At 37.4% G+C, this 6,000-nt stretch overlaps 1 long non-coding RNA gene across 1 annotated transcript in view; it reads left to right on the forward strand.

Moving 5' to 3' along the window:
- The window catches only part of LOC140498269 (uncharacterized), a 36,128-nt gene extending 30,593 nt beyond the window's left edge, over positions 1–5,535 (forward strand). Inside the window, exon 3 of the long non-coding RNA XR_011965045.1 lies at positions 5,219–5,535. This is a non-coding gene — a long non-coding RNA (uncharacterized lncRNA). The remainder of the gene's footprint in view (positions 1–5,218) is intronic.
- The last annotated feature ends 465 nt before the right edge of the window (positions 5,536–6,000 follow it).

Consider the following 6,000-nt stretch of genomic DNA (forward strand, 5'->3'; position numbering starts at 1 on the left):
GGTTGGTGACTCTGCACAGCCCTGTCTCAGTTAAATCCAACTCCCTTGCAAATCAAGGCATCACCTCCCTGATATCATGATCCTCTTCAAGAATGAAGGACAAACAACAATAACTCTGGGCAGTCATTTAACCTCCTTCAGCCTTGGTTTCCTTATTTGTAAAATAGTGGTAATAATAACTCCTACCTCAAAGGGCTGGTGTGAGACTCAAATGAGATAATACATGAAAAGCATTTTATAAACCTTAAAGCCCTAGATAATATTACTGATAGAGTCCTAATAGAGTTGCCTCCAGGTCCCCATTGGCCAACTTCATTACAGGCCCACTGTCCTTACCTACATCCTCCCCCGCAATGCCCTAACTTCATGTAGGCCTCACTGCTCACTAGAACAACATAATTCATCTAGCCCAAGACAGAACCACAGTTCTTAACTATATATGTTGACCAGACAGGACCCCACAATAACTAGCCAGTTGGAGGGCAGTAAGACCAGAATGTTTTACCACTAAGCCATACATGGGACCCCTCCTCCATTACCTAATCCCTTAACAAACTCCTCCTGCCTTTTTAATATTAATCACATTCCTACATTCTATGTAAATTTCTGATACATAATTGTAACTTTACCCTATAAAATCCATCTTGCTCTCTCTGAGGTTGCTGGTTCCTCTTGGAAGTTAGCTGACTTCATGAGAGGCGTCAATCTCAATAAATGCTTGTACTTGGATTAGAGGTGATCTGACTCTGAATTCTTTGAGATGGTTCCACCACAACACATCATGAAACCTCAACAGTTTTTGGTATCCCTGGGGTTAAACCTCAACATTACTGTATCTGTGACTTTTGACCAATCACTTAAACTTCCTGAGACTCGGTTTTGTCATCTGTAAAATGAGGGACTTGAATGAGATGGCCCCTAAGTTTTCTTCTAGTTTCCCTTCTGCTGATCTGTGATAGACTGGGACAAGGAACAGCTTGGAAAGCAGAAAAATGTGCTAGTCAACCTAATGTGAAGAGAAGTGGGGGAGGAAGATCCTTCTCTTATGTGAAAGTTTCAGGCAGTGTATTTGAGAAAATCATAGACCCTGAGAACTAGAAGAGATTTTAAAGTGCATCTAAGCCAGCCCTCTTGTTTTAGAGATAAGAGAACTAAAGCTCAGAGAGGACAGGTGGTTTGTCCAAGGTTACACAGTTTGTTGATGGCAAATAGTACTAGGCTGTGCACCCTAAGGAAGAAAGCAGGGACTTTATATTCCCAACACTCTTAGTACAGTGGTTTGCTCACAACAGATTCTCAAAAAAGAATGTTATTGACATAAGCCATAGCCCTAAGGAGATGTTGTTTACCTTATGGTGAAGATGAGGAATGGGGTAGCTATGTGAGGAGTTCTTGAAAGTAGCTTCTAATAAAATCTCTAGCTATGCCAGCAAAATTCATGCATGGGAAGAGCAAATTGAATGCCCCAATAGAGAAAGAAGCCAATTAGAAAGTCAAGGACACCAACTGTGAGCTATAACAAACGTATCTTTTGTCAGCAAAGGGGGGAAGGAAAAATGGCCTTGGTGGTTTCAATTTGAAATCTTAATAAACTTAGAAGGAAATAAGCTCCATCTTTCCCTAGGATATGTCCTCAACTAATTATATGGTCTCCACAAGCTAAAATCTTCAATCAAAGTGGTTCCTGGAAATGGGAGGCATTCAACATTGAAAAAAGAAGAGTGCTACTATTTTTTATTTGAAATTTAGCCAATGATGTCCAAATTACACAAATAAAAAGAGCTCATCTTCACTTCAATTAATCCAATGACCCTCCCTGGGATTTCATTGAGCACTGTGCTTAAATATAGAAAATCATCAGGAGGGCCATGAATGCATTTGCATTCAAATCTGTCCAAAGTCGACATAAATAGACACTCTCCAACATTGTTTTCTCTTCATGTGGGAGAAGGATTAGACATTTTGCTCAGCCCAGGAGACAAAACTGGGAGAAATGGCAGGAAGTTTCAGAAAGGCAGATTTAGACTTAATGCAAAAAAAAGCTTCCTAGCAGTTATAGCTAAATGTAGCTCTCTTCCTGATTTTTCTTTTATTAGAAAAGGTACTGTCATTTCCCAGTCATCCAGGCTCATGAGCTAGGTGTCATCTTTGACTCCCCATTCTCTTACTTTCTATGTCCAATCTATTGACAAGCTTTGATTCTACTTTTGAAACATCTCTCATATATGTCCCCTTGTCTCCCCTGACACTGCCACCACCCTGGTAAAAGCCCCACTGTTGTGATGGAATACTACTGTCCTATAAGAAATGATGAGCTCAGTGATTTTAGAAAAAACATGAAAACATCTGCATGAAATAATGAAGAATAAAATGAGCAAAACCAAGAGAACATTGTATACAGTAACAGCAATATCGTTTTAAAAATGACTTTGCATGAATAAGTTATTTTGACTATTATAAATAGCCAAATTAACTATAAAGGACACATAAAAAACATTATCTGTATCCAAGAAAGAACTGATAAATAAGGAATGTACAGAATAATTTCACATATAGAAAAATACACACACATATGTACATACATACGTACACACACCTATTTTTGTTTAATGGTAGCAATCTCTAGGACAGGGAGGGAAAGGGAAGAAAAAATTCATATGATAATTTTGTATATTTAAAAGGAACAGCAAATTGTGCATAGTAGATCTGCAGTTTAATGTGCAATTATCTTTTTATTCTGCTATGTTATGGAAATGTTTTTTTAATCCATAAATTAAAAATAGAATTTTAAAGCCCCCTCATCTCACTCCTGTATTAGTTTCTATAATCTGTGGATTGTCTTCCTTGTTTCAAGTCTCTTTCCCCTCGTCAAATAGATTTTTTTAAGTATAGGTCTAATTTTCCTATTTGATAAATGACAGTGCCTTCCTGTCACCTTCAGGATCAAATAAAAAAAATCCTCCATTTGACATTCAAAGCCTTTATAACCTTCTCTCTCCCATCTTTCCAATTTTGTTTCATCTTGCTCCCTTCCATGGACTATTTGATGCAATACCATTGGCTTCCTTACCGTTTCTCACATAAGGCACTCCATCACCTGACTCCAGGCATTTTCACTGGCTGTTCTTTCCTTTCTTATGTCTACCTCCTAGCTGTCCTAGCTTCCCTCAAGTCAGAGATAAAGCCCCATCTTCTACAAGACCCAACTCTTTCTCATAGCACCTTACCTCTGAGACTATTCCCAATTTATCCTACACATAGCCTGTTTGAACATAGCTCTTTGTATGTTGTTGCTCCCTTTAGACTGTGAGTTCCTTTGGTGCAAGGACTGCCTTTTACCTTCCTTTTTATCCCCAGGACTTAGTATCAAGTCTGGCACATAGTAGGTGTATAATGAATGCTTATTGACTTGGCTTGACTCTGAAAGTGGAATGGGGTGCCTTTGAAGATAGCATATTTGCCCTTACTAGAAGTTTTAGAGGAAGAACGAATCTTAACTTGGTGCCCATAAACCCATAATAGGTAGATTTCAGGGAGTCAATGAATTTAATTGCTTAAAATTTGGATGCCTCTGTTTCAATAGAATTTCTTTGCAGTACTACGTATTTTATTTTATGTATTTAAAAATGTGATTCTGAGGAGTCCACAAGCTTTACCAGCCTGCCAAAGGGTGAAACAAGAAAGATTGAGCAGACCTGCAGTAGAGACTAGAAAAGCATTTGTTTGGTGATGTTGCCCAGGTGATTTGTTGTGAGGTAAAATTAACAAAATCACAAAGTTTTGAGTTGGAAGGAGCCTCAGAAGCCTTAGAATCTAACCCATACCTGAAAAAGAATCTACTCTTCACCATACCTGGTATGTGATCTTCCAGCCCTTGCTTTGAGAAGTAACCTTGACCTTCTAAGTTGGCTCACTCCACTTTTGGATAGTTCTTGTTATGAGAAAGGGCTTCCTTACATCTGAGCCTAAACTGACTCATTTCAATTCCATTCACCAAGCATTTGCTAACTACCTACTCCCTACTAAGTCTTATGCTAGACACTGATGATATGAAAGAATGAAAAACAAAACAAAACAAAATGGATTCTGCCTTGAGGAGCTTCTATTTCCTGGGAATGAAGTCAGGATGCGTCTATCAGATGTGAACAATACAAGGTAATTTGAGATAACACTAACAACTGGAGGATCAAGTGGGGTTTCCTGGGAAAGGTGGCACCTGAGCTGAACCTTGAATAAAGAAATCACTCCCATCCTTCTCAGGATAATGGTAGCACAGAGATTCAGAGGTTCTGAAATGTGTGGTACCAGGGAACACATAGCTTAGGTGTCCCTGAGGCACTTCTAGTCATAGAGTTATAGAGAGAGAGAACTCTAGAGGTGAAAGGAACCTTATTGAATATCTATTACAGATGAAGAAACTGAGGACTGGTAAGATAAAAAATACTTCCTCGATGTCATAGATCTAGTTTAAGTAGCAGTGTCAAAACTAGGACCCTGGATTCCAGGCTCCCAGACCATCACTTTTTGGACTACACAACATTGCCCTATTGAAGAACCTGGCCCAGACTGAAAATAAAGTAAAACAAAGCAGAATAACAAGTGAACATTCAAGTCAACTCAGCAAATATTTATTAAACTCTATTATGTCAGAAGCTCTAGGGCTACAAAGACTAAAAATGACAGTCTTTGACCCATCATTGAGTTTATGGTGGAGTAAGAGGGATAAAGAAGCATCTAAATAATTCTCATAGAAGCATAGATTTTGAATATAGAACGTGGAACAGTTGATACTAAGAGAAAGAAGAGAACGATCATGGATTTGAGAAATATATTGGTCCTCTTAAACAACTCGAAAAGACTCATGATGGAAAATGCCATCCACATCCAGAGAAAGAAACATGGAGTCTGAATGTAGATTGAAGCATACTATTTGCTCTCTTTTTTGTTTTGTTTTGCTTTTCTTTTTCATAGTTCCTGGTATTCATTCCAGTTCTTTAATACAACATGACTAATGTGAAAATATGTTTAATCAGAATGTATACATGGAGCCTGTATTGGTATTGTACACCATCTTGGGGAAGGGAGAGGGGAGGGAGATGGAGAAAAATTAAAACTTATGGAAGTGAATGTTGAAAATTAAAAATCAATTAATTTATTTATTTTTAAAAAAGAAAGAAATATATTGGTCCTGACTTTTCTGGTTTCTTACTCTTTTTAGCACTTCTCCATATTAATTATTGTCTTCTTACTGAGTTCCAACTGCTCCTAGAAATGAACTGTAACATGATTTTGGAGGCCAAGAAAATGAGAGGAATGGGAATGGGATGACAGAGAAAACATGTTTTAAAGTGACCACAAGACCTGGTGGAATTTCTCTTGAAAGGAAGATGGCCATGCACGTGATTCACATGTATAATTCTGCTATATGGACTCAGATGTCATTAATTAAGATTCCCAAATCATGATAATATATTGAAAAGCCTTACAGAAAAATTATTCTTTAATTCAATTCAATAAATATGCATTGAATAAATATGTATGTGAAGCTCTGTGTTTGCTTTTGAGGAAGATATAAGGATAAATAAAATCTGATCCTTTCCCTTAAAGATCCTACAGTTCATCTTGGGGACATAAGGCACATGTAGAAATTAAATTGTAAGAAGACTTGTTGCTAGGGACATATGTGTATAGACCACATATGTACATTTACATATATGTGTATGTCTATTTACACACATGTATGTATATAATTAAGGTTAGAATGTAGAACAAATAATTGAGATAGAATATGACATTTTGCCTCGGATTGACTTGGGCCTTTTAAATTCTTTCCTTTCCCTTTTCCTTTTAATTGTACATATAACCCAAAGTTGTTTGTTGGTTGTTTTTTGGGGGGGAAGTAGGGAGAGAAGAAAAACTGAGAGGCCTAAGACAATCTTTTAAGAAATTTTAAAAGGTAGTCACTAACAATGCTTTTGAGGGGATGTAAGTTGATCAGGA

The sequence above is a fragment of the Notamacropus eugenii genome, chromosome 4 (genome assembly GCF_028372415.1).
Source record: "Notamacropus eugenii isolate mMacEug1 chromosome 4, mMacEug1.pri_v2, whole genome shotgun sequence".
Classification (NCBI taxonomy): Eukaryota; Metazoa; Chordata; class Mammalia; order Diprotodontia; family Macropodidae; genus Notamacropus; species Notamacropus eugenii.